This window comes from Bufo gargarizans, chromosome 1, assembly GCF_014858855.1.
Source record: "Bufo gargarizans isolate SCDJY-AF-19 chromosome 1, ASM1485885v1, whole genome shotgun sequence".
NCBI lineage: Eukaryota > Metazoa > Chordata > Amphibia > Anura > Bufonidae > Bufo > Bufo gargarizans.
Genome location: NC_058080.1, coordinates 621,348,642 through 621,366,385, shown reverse-complemented (window position 1 = coordinate 621,366,385; position 17,744 = coordinate 621,348,642). Strand labels below are relative to the sequence as shown.

Genomic DNA, 17,744 nt, shown 5'->3' with positions numbered 1-17,744 from the left:
GTATAAAGTATAACACTATGATGTGACTTGATTTTACACACTGTGATTACATTACAATTTAAAGGGGTCATCTGGGAATTTGATATTGATGGCTTATCCTCAGGGTAATATCAGATGGGCAGGGGTCCAACAGCTGTTTGAAGAGGCAATCTCTTCCCAGGTCAGTGACGTGACATACATCAGCCATGTGACCTAGGTGCAACGCAGGTCCATTCAAGTGAATGGGGCTGAGCCGCAACACCAAGAACAACTGCTGACAAATGGTGTGCTGTGCTTGGTAAGCTGTGAAGAAACCGCAGCTCTCACCAGAACTCCAGTGAGCACAGCGACCTCTTCAAACAGCTGACTGGTAGGGGTGCTAGGCGTTGGACCCCTGCCAATCTAATATTGATGACTTATCCTGTATCTAATTCCTGGATAGCCCCTAAAGGCAAAAACAGAAGAAAAGAAAGTGTCCTACATTTTAGTCTGCAATATTCAATCCTTCACTCATTTTCAAACTCAGTGACATTTAGTTTACAATCTGGTCCTAGTTTCTGAGTTTTCTCATGTGAGAGACTCTACAAACTGCGTTTTGTGCGCTTTGCTGCCCATTCACAGCCTGTGTGAGCTGCTCCCCTTCCACACTCTGCTTCCCTCCTCTCCACACTCTGCTTCCCTCCTCCCCATACTCTGCTTCCCTCCTCTCCACACTCTGACCTACCATGTACAACCTTCTCCACCTCCTCCTACTATCGCTTACCCTGAGAAAAGAGAAGAGGAAAGCAGAAACAGAGGACTTGACCACACTCTGTAGATACAAACGGTAGGAAATTTTAAATGAAGATTATTTAGATAAAAATTGCAATGCAAATGTGTTCACAGTCATTAAAGGGGTTCTCTGGGAATGATTTAAAATGACCTCCAGCAACATGTCCTAGAATGTGAGCAAAACTGGTTTCCACCACTTGCAGAGATGCCTAGGTGGTGAGGGGACTTGGCCTCACTACACACTACACTCTAACACTTGCACATACTACATATTGGTGGTTGTTCCTGTCAGGCTGCTCAGTCGTGATGGCATATCATAGGCAGGATCACATCATTACCATCTCTAACACTCACTAAACTGCTCTACAATAGATGGAAATGAGCTGATCCCTCCTATGATATGACTGAGCAGCCTGACAGGAACACTCACCAATGTGTAGTATATGCGAGCGCTAGTGCTCCGCGTCCTCACCCCACTAGGGAGCTCTGCAAGTGGTGGCAACTAGTCCTGCTTACATTGTAGGACAGGTTGCTGGTGGCAATTTTAAATCAGTCAAAGATCTTTAATCTTTTCGAAATCTACAATAATTCCAAATTATTAAAAGAAAGCTGAGTACTTCGGCTCTCTTAGAACATCATTTTGATTGGTATAGGAGCAGTTTGTGCTCTAGAGCTGCTCTTCTTATATAAAGCTGCCATTCTTGGAGCTTATAGAATCTCCTGGTCATCCAATCACCATTCTACATACACTACTATTTTCCTAACTTCACCTCCTCTTATATCCTAATGTCGGTCACTCTTATATAGGTTACTACCTTACTCACACCCCTGTGCCTATGATGCCCACTTGTAAAAGTGCACATGGTGACTGCTATATTGAGGTAGGAAGCAAATACCACAGCCCACATGCACCACTGAAGCTAGCAATTAAAACAGAACACAAAACAGAATATAAAACGGTGGTAAAACGTGCAACATTCAAATAAAATGCTACATGTAGCTATCTATTAATACGGGTCACGTCTCCAGATAGGAATCTTTCCAACAATAAATTATCTATAAAATGCACATAAAGGATCATTTATTTCACCGGCTCTGACAATACATTTATTACAGTCAATAATCCCTTTCTACACTTGTCTCAAATGATTTCACATGCAAGACGACTAAAGCTGGTACTGTACTGTATAATGTGCACACAACCCTGCAAAATACTTACACCAAAGGCACTGTATTACACATTACACTGTCTTACCACACTGTGACAAAGCTCGCATAGGTTATATTAATAACATAAATATAAAACGTTATTTCAAGGCACACATGCTGACAAAAAGATAACAAATGAAACAATATGTCTTTATTTTCTTCATACACATTTCTCCAGCTCCACTGAGATATTTGTTATCAGCTACAGGGTTTGAAGTCAGTTACTGCCATCTGGTGGCTAAATATGGCTGCATACCTATATAATTTAGGCCGAATGCACACGGCCGTGTTTCACAGCCGTGTCCGGGCCGTGGAACCGCGGCCTGGATCCCTGCCGAGAGCAGGAGCGCACGGCGTCATGGGTTGCTATGACGCCGTGCGCTCCCTGCTGCCGCCGCAATACAGTAATACACTGGTATGATCTATACCAGTGTATTACTGTACTTTGGCGGCAGCAGGGAGCGCACGGCATCATAGCAACCCATGACGCCGTGCGCTCCTGCTCTCAGCAGGGATCCAGGCCGCGGTTCCACGGCCCGCACACGGCCGTGAAACACGGCCGTGTGCATTCGGCCTTACTCTGTATTCCACAGGGGACCATACAGTAGATGCCAGTCTGGAAGTAGATTACAAAGCGGAGATGAGGAAATCACACTTGGTCATCGGCCAGCAACCTTTTGTGAAACTACAACTCCAAGGACACTTGCTCTACTGTTCTTGAAACTCTAATAATAGTAATAATAACATAGCGCCACCATATTCCGTAGCATTTTACAATTTAGAGGGTACATGTAGAAATCAAAATAGACGTAGCAGAATTGCAGGCTAATATACAACTGAAACACTAGGAGTGAAGGTCCTGGTCGCAAGAGCTTATAATCTATGAGAAAATAGGGGTGATAAAAGGTAAAAGTGTTTTTTTTATAAAGTGGTTTCTATATACAGTGGTAGAAACGGAGCTGCATGAATATTGAATGCGGGGATAACTGTCAGAAGATGGAGTAAGGTCGTGAAGAATGAGGGAAGGGTCAGTTTAAGGAACATGAAATGCCTGACTGAAAAGATGTTTTAAGGCACGTTTGAAGGTAAAGAAGTTGGGAATTGACCTGATATTCCAGGGCAGAGCATTCCAGAGAGCTGGTGCAGCTTGAGAAAAGTCTTGAAGACGGGAGTGAGACGTTCAAATTATGGAGGATGTTAATCTTAGATCACTGGCAGAACGGAGCGCATGAGTAGGGTGGTAGACAGCGATGAGGGAGGATATATGGAGGTGCAGCACTGTGGAGGGCTTTGTGGGTGAGAAGTTTGAACTGTATTCTGTGGTGAATAGGCCACCAGTGAAGTTACTGTCACAGGCTAGAGGCATAGGTATACCGGGTGGACAGGTAGATGAGCCTAGCCGCTACATTTACAACAGACTGAGGGGGGAGTTTAGTGAGGGGAAGACCAATTAGTGATGAGTTACATTAATCAAGACGAGAATGAACCAAAGCAACAACAAGAGTTGTGGCCGTTGTGAGAAGGGCATGGTTTAGGAGAACCGATATCTGCCTTTGAAATGGTTAAACTGTGTGTGGTAAACCTTGGGTGTGTTTCTGGGAACTGAAGGGTTAACCCAGACACAGGATAAGCAGGGTTGATAGCCTGTTTTGTCTATGTTAGCCATAGCTAACCTGCTTATACTGGAGTGAGTGAGGTTGGGGACACTTACTCCACCCGGGCTTCGGTCCTGGGCACCCAAAGCCCACAGCTGAGAGTCACATAGGTCGTTAGGGCCTAATTTAAAGCTCAGTGTAGAGCTGAGCAGTGTGGCCATACCTGGAAAAGCTGACTGCTCAACCCATTTGTACCTGTGGGCCGGGCAGCTGGTCCCACGTATAGCCAGGGACTGTTGTGTTGTATTAGGTACTGGCTCAGCCAAACAGGTTTTTGTTTGTTTAAACCTATTTGTTAAGGCTATGCTTCTGTTGGAATATCTAAGTGTGAAATAGAAACACTTAAATTGGACTTTATCCTGTCTGTGTCCCTGCTTCCTGCACAGCTACCAAGTGTCTACCAGAGCGACCCCCCACATATGGTGGAGGATGCGGGCACTGGTGCAGTGAAGCATACACTGACTGCATGCCCTGTCTGTCAACAGCGCTGAAGTAACAAACCATAGCCATGGACGAGCTAATAAAGCAGCTGGTTCAGTCCAACTTACAACAGCAAGAAACTAACTGACCGCTGGTACAGCAGATTATGGCTCTGGCAGCTGCACAACAAAGGTCTGGAACAGCGGTGCCGGAGCAGGATGCCAGGAGACAAGTCCGGAAAGCCATGACTAAGATGACATCCGAGGACAACGTAGAGGCCTTCCTGATGGGGTTCGAAAGAGTGGCCACCCGTGAAAGACTGCTGCAGCAATACTGGGCAGAGCCCCAGCAGGCCAGTTTCGACTCAAGCGAGCAGGACACCCACGACTATCCTACGGTAAAAGCGGAGATTCTGGCCCACTTGGAAGTCGATCTACGCGCCCAAAGAGTCCATAGTTGGAGGAATCAAAAGGCTTTACCACCAAGGGCCCAGATGCCTCATCCAACTGGTCCATAAGTGGATTCAGCCAGAGACATTAACCCCGGCCCAGATTGTGGAGAAGATTGTTCTGGACCGCTTTCTGAGGGCCTTATCGGGTGAGATACAGCAGTAGATAGGACATAGGGACCCAGCTGACGCCAATGCTCTGGTGGGAATGATGGAGAGGTACTGGGCTACCCAAGCTCTCAGGAAGAAGGGCCCTCAATCCCCGGCTGACCCCAAGGCCCATGGTTCCCACAAGTTCACGGCCCGGTGCAACTCCCCATACCAGAGTTATACCCCAGGGGAGGAGGAAGGGGGAGGCTCCCATCTGTTCGTCCTGCCAGGAACCCGGCCATATCGCGGCCAATTGTCCCCACAACCCCGAGCCTATAGACTGCAGCTCTGCCAGGAGGGTGTCCCTTTATGCGGCCTCGATTTACACGGCTGCCATCCTAGACTCAAACGATGAGCCATCCAGACCTCATGTGGAGAGAGACGACATGAGGTAGAGGTTGTCATGAACTTGCCCCATGACCTTATTTTGGGACGGAACTTCCCCATGTTCTGGATTCTGTGGAGGGAAATCAAAGGTCAGGTAGCTCCCTCCCAAGAGTACAACCCACATAGACAGGTCAAGACCTAGACCCGGAGCCCAACGACCTGGACTCTGGGGTTCCTGCCGTAGGGGTGGCCAGTGGAGAAACTAATGTCAGCTCCGAATTTCCCCTAGTAATGGCTGGTGAGACTGAGGAGTTAGCGACTGGGCCGCAGTTGTCGGATTCTGAGGTATCCCATGACAACTTCGGCACCGCAGGGCTCCAGGACCATCCCACTCTGGTCCAGGCTAGGGAAAATGTTGTGGTGATTAATGGGGTGCCGCAGCATGCCAGTGCTAATTGCGTATTTCCCCACTTTTTTGGTCAACCCAGAACTGTTATATCGAGTTGACAGGCTGCAGGGTGAGACATGGGAGCAATTGCTGGTACCCCAGCCTTATCACCAAATGGTGCTGGTATTAGCCCATAAACATGTGCTTGGGGGGCACCTAGGCGCAACAGAAATGCTGGACCGCATCCTGCGGCGGTTTTATTGGGCAGGGGTATGCAGTGAAGTCGCGTCCCGAATGACAATTACATGCTCCTATGGCACATTTACGGAGTCCGCTGGTACCTCTACCGATCATTGAGGTCCCGTTTGAAAGGATTGCCATGGATTTGGTAGGACCATTGGTTAAGTCCGCCCGGGGGCATCAGCCTATACTGGTATTGATGGACTGAGCTACCTGTTGTCCTAAAGACGTCCCACTGCGGCACAGATCGGTGAAGCTCATCTCATTTGCATATGTAGCAAATCATTTTTTTCCCACAATAAAAGCACACAGAGCTATGGGGACTGGGGACTGCAGATGTGCTAGCGGCCATCAAGCAACCCATGTCCTCAGCTCTATACCCAAAATCCCGGTGACAGGTTCCCTTTAAGGGGGTTATCCGAGTTATATAAATGTATTCTAAGAGCCACATTACTATATTAAACACTTTTCTAAATCACTTACTTTATTTATTTTGCATTGTTTCGCCACTGATGATTTGGGTCATGTAAACACAGCAATGACAGAACCATGAAAAGGTGTAAGTATAGGTTTTTCTCTTAAGAAATCAAGCTTAACCAATGTATATATAAGTCCTGATGAGTTTTGTGAGGTTTTAATTTTTTCCCCTATAACTCGGAAAACCCCTTCAAAGAGTATGCAGAAAAAGGTGGTGAACAAGGATGGGAGGGACTGGGATGTTATGTTACCTTATTTAATGTTTGCAATCCGTGAGGTGCCACAGGCTACTACTGGGTTTTCTCCCTTTGAATTGATCTATAACTGACAGGGGCCTGCTGGACATCGCAAAGGAGACCTGGGAAGAGGAACCCACCCCACCCAAAAGTGTTATAGACCACATCACCAGTATGCAGGACAGGGTGGTGGCCGTTATGCCCTTCATCAAGGAGCATATTGAGGCTGCTCAAAAGGCTCAAAGTCGGGACTATACCAGGTCAGCGACAGTAAAGACCTTTAAACCCGGTGACTGGGTTTTGATTCTAGTTCCTACTGTGGAGAGCAAATTTCTAGCCAGGTACTAGAGAAGGTGGGGGAAGTAAACTACAGGGCACGTCAGCCCGGCAGGAGGAAGCCCGAGCAGACGTACCATGTCAATTTACTGGAAGCATGAAAGGACAGAGAGAGACCAAATTTGGTCCGTGCACTCTGTATTATTATTATCCTATGTCCCTCCTCCCCCCCTCCCTCCCCTCTCCCCCCCCTTCCCCCCCTTCCCCCTTTTACTCTACCCCTTAAACTATGACTATGTATGTAATCAATGCTTGATTTGTACTGATGTCATTACTTTCAATTACTTGAAAAAATTTCAATAAAATTCCATGTTTCAAAAAAAGAAAGGACAGAGAGAATCTGCTTGCAGAGGGGTCTCCAGCTAATCTCCCTTATGTACTATCCCCTCAAGCTACGGTCAAGCCTGCGGCGGTGGACATGGAGGTGACGATTGTGGATACCTTCACAAAAGGACCAAGACAAGAGGCTAGGGAATTTGTAGCCAGCAATACAGACATGTTCTCGGAGTTACCCGGGTACACGTCCGTAATCAAGCATGACATCGTCACCGAGCCACGGGTGAAAGTTCGGTTAAGACCATACCGAATCCCTGGGGCTCGTCGATAGGCCATTGCAGAGGAGGTACGAAAAATGCTACAGTTGGGAGTCATAGAGGAGTCCAAAAGTGAATGGGCCAGTCCCACTGTTCTGGTTCCCAAACCAGATGGGACATTGCGATTCTGCAACGACTTTAGGAAGTTGAATGAAGTATCCAAATTGATGCCTATCACATGCCGCGTGTAGATGAGCTTATTGAGAGACTGGGAGAAGCCCGGTATTTCACTATGCTCGATCTCACCAAGGGATATTGGCAAGTACCCCTGACGGACCACGCTAAAGAGAAGACAGCCTTCATCAGTCCTGAGGGTCTTTTTCACTATTTGTACAATAATGATAGAAATTAGAGCACCTGCAATCTTTAAGTGATGGTTTCTTTATTTCAAGTAGTGCACAATACAACATCAATAGCACAAATCTTCACATATCCATTTACAGTCAACGCGTTTCGAACAAGTGAATGTCCTTACTCATGACTGGCGCCAGCTATAGAGGATATTCAGACTGGCCCCCTAAATGTATGTTTCTTCCTACATTAGTGTACCAGCTGTTGTTTTACATTGTGGTCACTAGATGGCGATCAATCATAACATATCTATGAAGTAAAACTCACAAGGTACTGAATACTATAGTTCTACTCCAGATGGAAGAAAACTGTCTCTCTATTGCCCCATACAGACAGCTTCCCTGTAAGCCAATGTCTGACCTATTGAAATGCAGGGTACTAGCTGGGGAGGGGGGGGGGGGCATTCAAACAAGAGAAAAAAGACTTATCTGTCCTTTATAATTTCAGTCTTTTTATGATCCACAGACTGAGGGGCCGGACCCTTAAACAATTTACTTATAACGTGCTGATTTATGAGTTGTTGTTTTTTTTTGGGGGGGGGGGGGGGGGCAAATCTGATATAAAAAAGAGACCATGATTTCTATTATACAGTCCTGATCAAAAGTTTAAGACCACTTGAAAAATGGCAAAAAAAAAATCATATTTTACATTGTTGGCTCTTAACAAGGTTCCAAGTAGAGCTGCAACATGCAACAAGAAGAAATGAAAGTGAGACAAAACATTTTTTGAGCATTCAATTAATTAAAAATAACGATTAAACTGAAACAGGCTGTTTTTCAGCTGATCCAAAGTTTAGGACCACATGCCTTTAACCACTTCAGCCCCGCTAGGTGAAACCCCCTTCATCACCAGAGCACTTTTTACACTTCGGCACTACACTACTTTCACCGTTTATCGCTCGGTCATGCAACTTACCACCCAAATGAATTTTACCTCCTTTTCTTCTCACTAATGGAGCTTTCATTTGGTGGTATTTTATTGCTGCTGACATTTTTACTTTTTTTGTTATTAATCAAAATGTAACGATTTTTTTGCAAAAAAATGACATTTTTCACTTTCAGCTGTAAAATTTTGCAAAAAAAACGACATCCATATATAAATTTTTCGCCAAATTTATTGTTCTAAATGTCTTTGATAAAAAAAAAATGTTTGGGCAAAAAAAATGGTTTGGGTAAAAGTTATAGCATTTACAAACTATGGTACAAAAATGTGAATTTCCGCTTTTTGAAACAGCTCTGACTTTCTGAGCACCTGTCATGATTCCTGAGGTTCTACAATGCCCAAACAGTAGAAAACCCCCACAAATGACCCCATTTCGGAAAGTAGACACCCTAAGGTATTCGCTGATGGGCATAGTGAGTTCATAGAACTTTTTATTTTTTGTCACAAGTTAGCGGAAAATTATGATGATTTTTTTATTTTATTTTTTTCTTACAAAGTCTCATATTCCACTAACTTGCGACAAAAAATAAAAAATTCTAGGAACTCGCCATGCCCCTCACGGAATACATTGGGGTGTCTTCTTTCCAAAATGGGGTCACTTGTGGCGTAGTTATAATGCCCTGGCAATTTAGGGGCCCAAATGTGTGAGAAGAACTTTGCAATCAAAATGTGTAAAAAATGACCGGTGAAATCCAAAAGGTGCACTTTGGAATGTGGGCCCCTTTGCCCACCTTGGCAGCAAAAAAGTGTCACACATCTGGTATCGCCGTACTCAGGAGAAGTTGGGGAATGTGTTTTGGGGTGTCATTTTACATATACCCATGCTGGGTGAGAAAAATATCTTGGTCAAATGCCAACTTTGTATAAAAAAATGGGAAAAGTTGTCTTTTGCCAAGATATTTTTCTCACCCAGCATGGGTATATGTAAAATGACACCCCAAAACACATTCCCCAACTTCTCCTGAGTACGGCGATACTAGATGTGTGACACTTTTTTGCAGCCTAGATGCGCAAAGGGGCCCAAATTCCTTTTAGGAGGGCATTTTTAGACATTTGGATCCCAGACTTCTTCTCACACTTTCGGGCCCCTAAAAAGCCAGGGCAGTATAAATACCCCACATGTGACCCCACTTTGGAAAGAAGACACCCCAAGGTATTCAATGAGGGGCCTGGCGAGTTCCTAGAAATTTTTTATTTTTTGCATAAGTTAGCGGAAATTGATTTTTTTGGTTTTTTTCTCACAAAGTCTCACTTTCCGCTAACTTAGGACAAAAATTTCAATCTTTCATGGACTCAATATGCCCCTCAGCGAATACCTTGGGGTGTCTTCTTTCCGAAATGGGGTCACATGTGGGGTATTTATACTGCCCTGGCTTTTTAGGGGCCCTAAAGCGTGAGAAGAAGTCTGGAATATAAATGTCTAAAAATGTTTACGCATTTGGATTCCGTGAGGGGTATGGTGAGTTCATGGGAGATTTTATTTTTTGACACAAGTTAGTAGAATATGAGACTTAGTAAGAAAAAACAAAAACAAAAAAAAAAATTCCGCTAACTTGTGCCAAAAAAAATGTCTGAATGGAGCCTGGGTGATCAATGACAGGGGGGGTGATCAATGACAGGGGGGTGATCAATGACAGGGGGGTGATCAATGACAGGGGGGAAATCACCCATATAGACTCCCGGATCACCCCCCTGTCATTGATCACCCCCCTGGTAAGGCTCCATTCAGACGTCCGTATAATTTTTACGGATCCATGGATCGGATCCGCAAAACACATGCGGACGTCTGAATGGAGCCTTACAGGGGGGTTATCAATGACAGGGGGTGATCAGGGTGATCACCCCCCCGTCACTGATCACCCCCCCTGTAAGGCTCCATTCAGACATCCGCATGATTTTTTACGGATCCATGGATACATGGATCGGATCCACAAAACACATGCGGACGTCTGAATGGAGCCTTACAGGGGGGTTATCAATGACAGGGGGTGGTCAGGGTGATCAGGGTGATCACCCCCCTGTCACTGATCACCCCCCCTGTAAGGCTCCATTCAGACATCCGCATGATTTTTTACGGATCCATGGATACATGGATCGGATCCACAAAACACATGCGGACGTCTGAATGGAGCCTTACAGGGGGGTTATCAATGACAGGGGGTGATCAGGGTGATCACCCCCCTGTCACTGATCACCCCCCCTGTAAGGCTCCATTCAGACATCCGCATGATTTTTTACGGATCCATGGATACATGGATCGGATCCACAAAACACATGCGGACGTCTGAATGGAGCCTTACAGGGGGGTTATCAATGACAGGGGGTGATCAGGGTGATCACCCCCCTGTCAGGCTCCATTCAGACATCCGCATGATTTTTTACGGATCCATGGATACATGGATCGGATCCACAAAACACATGCGGACGTCTGAATGGAGCCTTACAGGGGGGTTATCAATGACAGGGGGTGATCAGGGTGATCACCCCCCTGTCAGGCTCCATTCAGACATCCGCATGATTTTTTACGGATCCATGGATACATGGATCGGATCCACAAAACACATGCGGACGTCTGAATGGAGCCTTACAGGGGGGTTATCAATGACAGGGGGTGATCAGGGTGATCACCCCCCTGTCACTGATCACCCCCCCTGTAAGGCTCCATTCAGACATCCGCATGATTTTTACGGATCCATGGATACATGGATCGGATCCACAAAACACATGCGGACGTCTGAATGGAGCCTTACAGGGGGGTGATCAATGACAGGGGGGTGATCAGGGAGTGTATATGGGTGATCACCCGCCTGTCATTGATCACCCCCTGTAAGGCTCCATTCAGACGTCCGCATGTGTTTTGCGGATCCGATCCATGTATCCATGGATCCGTAAAAATCATGCGGACGTCTGAATGGAGCCTTACAGGGGGGTGATCAATGACAGGGGGGTGATCAATGACAGGGGGTGATCAGGGAGTGTATATGGGTGATCACCCCCCTGTAAGGCTCCATTCAGACGTCCGCATGTGTTTTGCGGATCCGATCCATGTATCCATGGATCCGTAAAAATCATGCGGACGTCTGAATGGAGCCTTACAGGGGGGTGATCAATGACAGGGGGGTGATCAATGACAGGGGGTGATCAGGGAGTGTATATGGGTGATCACCCCCCTGTAAGGCTTCATTCAGACGTCCGCATGTGTTTTGCGGATCCGATCCATGTATCCATGGATCCGTAAAAATCATTCGGATGTCTGAATGGAGCCTTACAGGGGGGTGATCAATGACAGGGGGGTGATCAATGACAGGGGGTGATCAGGGAGTGTATATGGGTGATCACCCGCCTGTCATTGATCACCCCCCTGTAAGGCTCCATTTAGACGTCCGTATGCGTTTTGCGGATCCGATCCATGTATCCGTGGATCCGTAAAAATCATACGGACGTCTGAACGGAGCCTGACAGGGGGGTGATCAATGACAGGGCGGTGATCAATGACAGTGGGGTGATCAGGGAGTTTATATGGGGTGATCATGGGTGATCAGGGGTTTATAAGGGGTTAATAAGTGACGGGGGGGGGTGTAGTGTAGTGTGGTGTTTGGTGCGACTGTACTGACCTACCTGAGTCCTCTGGTGGTCGATCCTAACAAAAGGGACCACCAGAGGACCAGGTAGGAGGTATATTAGACGCTGTTATGAAAACAGCGTCTAATATACCTGTTAGGGGTTAAAAAATTCGGATCTCCAGCCTGCCAGCGAACGATCGCCGCTGGCATGCTGGAGATCCACTCGCTTACCTTCCGTTCCTGTGAGCGCGCGCGCCTGCGTGCGCGCGTTCACAGGAAATCTCGCGTCTCGCGAGATGACGCATATATGCGTGACTGTGCGCCAGCCTGCCACCTCCGGAACGCGAATCTGCGTTAGGCGGTCCGGAGGTGGTTAAAAGGCCAAATCTGTGCAAAGATGTGGATTCATTGTCATTTTCTGTCAGGTAGTCACACGTGATGGCAAAGGCAAAAGAAATCTCTCTTTTTGAACGTGGTCGGGTTGTTGAACTGCATAAGCAGGGTCTGTCACAGCGCGCCATCACTGCTGAGGTGGGACGCAGTAAGACTTGGAATTTGGAATTTCTTAAATGATCCTGAGGGTTATGGAACAAAAAAGTCAAGTGGAAGACCCCCAAAAATGTAATCAGCACTGAGCCGGAGGATCAAATTGGCTGTCCGTCAAGACACTGGACGATCCTCGACCCAAAATAAGGCCCTTACTGGTGCTAACAGCAGCCCCATAACCATCAGACGGCATCTGAGACTAAACGGCGTCAAAAACAAAAAACGTCTTCAAAGACCTCGTCTCTTTGAATGCCACATAACTGCTCGTTTGGACTTTGCAAGAGAGCACCAAACATGGGACATTCAAAGGTGGAAGAAAGTTCTATTCTCTGATGAGAAAAAATTTAACCTTGATGACCCTGATGGTTTCCAACGTTACTGGCATGACAAGCAGATCCCACCTGAGATGTTTTCTACGCGCCACAGTGGAGGGGGCGCCATAATGGTCTGGGGTGCTTTTTCCTTCAGTGGAACAATGGAGCCTCAGGAAGTGCAGGGGCGTCAAACGGCCGCTGGCTATGTCCAGATGTTGCAGAGAGCATTCCTCATGACTGAGGGCCCTCGTCTGTGTGGTAACTATTGGGTTTTTCAACGCTACAGTACACAATGCCCGCAGGACAAGGGACTTCTTCCAGGAGAATAACATCACTCTTTTGGCCCATCCTACGTGTTCCCCTGATCTAAATCCAATTGAGAACCTTTGGGGATGGATGGCAAGGGAAGTTTACAAAAATGGACAACAGTTCCAGACAGTAGATGGCCTTCGTGCGGCCGTCTTCACCACTTGGAGAAATGTTCCCACTCACCTCATGGAAACGCTTGCATCAAGCATGCCGAAACAAATTTTGAAAGTGATAAACAATAACAGCGGAGCTACTCATTACTGAGTTCATGTTTGGAAGTTGGATTTCTGTTTTGGGCGGGTTTATTTTTTTTTTTGGAGGTGTCGTCCTAAACTTTTGATCAGCTGAAAAACAGCCTGTTTCAGTTTATTCGTTGTTTTCATTAAATTGAATGCTCAAAAAATGTTTTGTCTCACTCCCATTTCTTCTTGTTGCATGTTGAAGCTCTACTTGGAACCTTGTTAAGATCCAGCCATGCTAAATATGATTTTTCAAGTGGTCTTAATCTTTTGATCAGGACTCTATCTATTTCCTCAAGAACTATATATTGGAGTGCTAGCTCTAAGGCCCCTTTCACACGGGGGCGAGTATTCCGCGGATGCGATGCGTGAGTTGAACGCATTGCACCCGCACTGAATCCCGACCCATTCATTTCTATGGGGCTGTGCACACGAGCAGTGATTTTCACGCATCACTTGTGCATTGCGTGAAAATCGCAGCATGCTCTATATTCAGCGTTTTTCACGTAACGCAGGCCCCATAGAAATGAATGGGGCTGCGTGAAAATCGCAAGCAAGTGCGGATGCGGTGCGATTTTCACGCACGGGTGCTAGGAGACGATCGGGATGGGGACCTGATCATTATTATTCTCCCTTATAACATGGTTATAAGGGAAAATAATAGCCTTCTGAATACAGAATGCATAGTAAAATAGCGCTGGAGGGGTTAAAAAAAATAATTTAACTCACCTTAGTCCACTTGCTAGCGTAGCCGGCATCTCCTTCTGTCTTCATCTTAGCTGTGTGTAGCAACAAGGACCTTTGGTGACGTCACTCCGGTCATCACATGATCCATCACGTGATCTTTTACCATGGTGATGGATCATGTGATGACCGGAGTGACGTCACCACAGGTCCTGTTGCTACACAGAGCTAAGATGAAGACAGAAGGAGATGCCGGCTACGCGAGCAAGTGGACTAAGGTGAGTTAAATTACTTTTTATTTTTTTTAACCCCTCCAGCACTATTATACTAAGCATTCTGTATTCAGAAGGCTATTATTTTCCCTTATAACCATGTTATAAGGGAAAATAATACAATCTACAGAACACCGATCCCAAGCCCAAACTTCTGAGAAGAAGTTCGGGTTTGGGTACCAAACATGCGTGATTTTTCTCACGCGAGTGCAAAACGCATTACAATGTTTTGCACTCGCGCGTAAAAATCGTGTGTGTTCCCGCAACGCACCCGCACATTTTCCCGCAACGCCTGTCTGAAAGAGGCCTAAGAACTGATGTTACCTAAAATTTGGAAAGTAAAGGAAATGTGCTTTTATTTCTATTTTGCAGGGCTGCTAAGAGGTGGCTCTGCCCTCATCTCATTGTTTTTTTTTAACATGTGTTTTGCTGCCATCTAGTGGCATGTTTAAGATTGACAGTAAAGTTTAAAAAATACACCAGTTTTAGTTTCGCTGCATTTAGGCCTCTTTCACACGAACGTGTGCACTCCGTGACCATATTGCGAACCGCATTTGGGGATCCGCTATACACGGGCGCCATTCCGTGGGCATTCTGCATCACGGATGCGGACCAATTCACTTGAATGGGTCCGCAAATCCGGAGATGCAGAATGGAAGCACAGGACGGAACCCTACGGAAACACTACGGAGTGCTTCCGTGGGGTTTCGTCCCGTACTTCCGTTCTGCAAAAAGATAGAACATGTCGTATCTTTTTGCGGAACGGGCGGATCGCGAATTCATTAAAGTGAATGGGTCCGCGATCCACTGCGGTTGCCCTGTGGTTGGTATTCGTGCATTGCGGCCTGCAATTTGCCATGGGGCACACACGTTCGTGTGCAAGAGGCCTTACACTGAGAGTGAATTGCATCACTTCCTCATAACACTATGTTTTGGGATTGTGGGGCAAGATTGAAGGATTATTCCAGTATTTTAGTACTGATTAATTTTTAATACAGATTGCTATTAATATCTGATCAGTGGGAGTCCGACACCCAGCATCCCCGCAGATCAGCTGTTCCCTAGTAGCGCCAACGGCAGAATTACAGTGCAGTGACCTGCCCCGTCTGCTGCACAGTGGATGGAGCTGTGTACTTCTAGTGATGACCTTCTGTGCCGGAGCTACTCGCAAAGAGCTGATTGGTGGGGGTGTTGGACCCCCATGGGTCAGATATTGATGGCTATCCTGAGTGCAGGCTATCAGCAGCAAAATGCTAGACGACCCCTTTCAAGGGAATCTGCCATCGGCCTCCCTATCTGTTTGCATAGACACATTGCTGCCCAGACAGATTTTGGTGTATGTTAAAGGAAAGAATGGTGCACCATGCATATCGGGAGTAGTGATGGCCAGTTCGCACTGTTCGCCGACGAACACATGTGATCTGCCAACTTTATTCCCAAGCCCGGCGATGCAGAGGTAAGTCCTTACCTGTGCCTGCGCAGCGAGCCGCTCCGAAACACATGCGGTCACTGGGAGCAGGCAGTTCCGAGAACAGCCTTCATCGGGCTGTTCTTGGAACTGCCTGCTCCCAGTGACCGCATGTGTTTCAGAGCGGCTCGCGGCACAGGTAAGGACTTACCTCTGCAATGCCGGGCTTGGGAATAAAGATGGCAGATCGCGTGTGTTCGTCAGCGAACACTGCGAACTGGCCATCACTAATCGGGAGCACCATTCCGACAGCAGCAGTATGTAGGGTACAGAAGGAGGTGGGGTGTAGTACCCCCAGACCTGAGGGGTACTACTATTGTGTTCTTGAATTGCTACATTTGTATATGTAATGTTATGTATTTTGCATGTACCATGTTATTTTATCCAGCATGGAAGGTAATGCCTGGCTGTAACAGAGTTACCCACCCTATTCTTACCCTCTTGGTAGGAGAGGGCTGGTCTGACTTCCTATGAGGAAGGGGCACTCTACAGTACAGAGAGAGAGCCTGCTAGGAGGAGAGGGGACAAGAGAGGTCCTATACTGATAGTGAGGGGGTTGGGAAGTAGCTCGTAGAGCACCCACTCCCAAGAACCATATCGAAGTTCAGGATCTAGATATCCCTCTCCTGCCAGGATGACAGCTAAGTGAAGACTTGAGACTCCAGACAGCTGAGTTATTGGCAAGATACAGCTCTAAAGACACTGCTGCAAGGTGAGGGACTACAGCCAAGCCACCCACCACCAAACAACCACTAGGCTAGCATAATCTAAATGCAGAACCGCAGCCACCCAACCTGCCACCATACTCCCTCAGCTGGTGCCACAGAGGAATTGCACTAAAGCCTGCTGCTACTGTAGGTATTTTCAAGTTCTGCTTTGCACTTAGTAAAGACTTGTTACATGAAACTCTGGCCTCCTCCTTCAGTACTATAATTTCCACTCTGAAGCACACAGCAGCTCTTACATTCCCCTCCACCAACCGAGCACGGATGACGCCCATGGGTGCGTTACAATAAATGTGGAAAAGTACATATAATTTCCACTGCACCGATCCCCAGGGAGCAACAGCCTGAGGGAGTACACCGTGACACAACACTTCATCAGGCCCACTACCACTCCCGTCCTCTGCACCGGCTTCTTCGGGGGCTCGCTGCACAGGGACCTGGCGCTGTCAGAAGCGGGATCAGTAGGATGAGTATATGTAAGTTCTGTTATCTTTATTACAGCGCACACACAGTTTTTTCTTGCGCTGGAACACTCTTTACTATTAGCACAAAAATCACCTGATTACATTTAAAGGTCTAAATTGAACCAAATAATGAAAACATATAAAAGCTGAGGTCTAATATACAGGCAGGAACCAGAGGTGCGCAGAGGGACAGGGAGACTTGGGTCAAAAAGAGGGACTGCCCCCCCAGACGAGCGACACTTGGGAGGCCTGTCACCCATGTATGTGGATGTGGGGGTCAATCACTGTTTACAGCACTGTATGTCAGGAGGAACAGGTAGCGTACAGCACGGCTAGGCCAGAGTGAGAGCCTGAAAGAACAGCGCGCTGCACTGGAAACTTCTAAAAGTGTGATTTATTACAATAATAAAAAGAACAGCAGTGGTCCGCCCACCGCCTTCTTAAGGCCAGACAAGACGCGTTTCAGTGCGCGATCTGCCTCCTTCCTCAGGCCAGACAAGACGCGTTTCAGTGGCGGTCTGCCACCTTCCTCAGGCCAGACAAGACGCGTTTCAGTGGCGGTCTGCCGCCCTCTTCAGGCCAGACAAGACGCGTTTCAGTGGCGGTCTGCCGCCCTCTTCAGGCCAGACAAGATGCGT

The 17,744-nt window shown here is 47.0% G+C and overlaps 1 protein-coding gene across 2 annotated transcripts in view; it reads right to left on the bottom strand.

Moving 5' to 3' along the window:
• TMEM232 (transmembrane protein 232) overlaps positions 1–17,744 on the bottom strand; it is a 210,074-nt gene that overhangs the window by 188,341 nt on the left and 3,989 nt on the right. The window contains exon 2 of one of the 2 annotated variants that reach the window (XM_044291238.1): positions 743–790. The exons of the other annotated variant lie outside the window; for it this stretch is intronic. The gene's annotated coding sequence lies outside the window, so the exon portion shown is untranslated. The remainder of the gene's footprint in view (positions 1–742; positions 791–17,744) is intronic. 2 annotated transcript variants of the gene reach the window in all.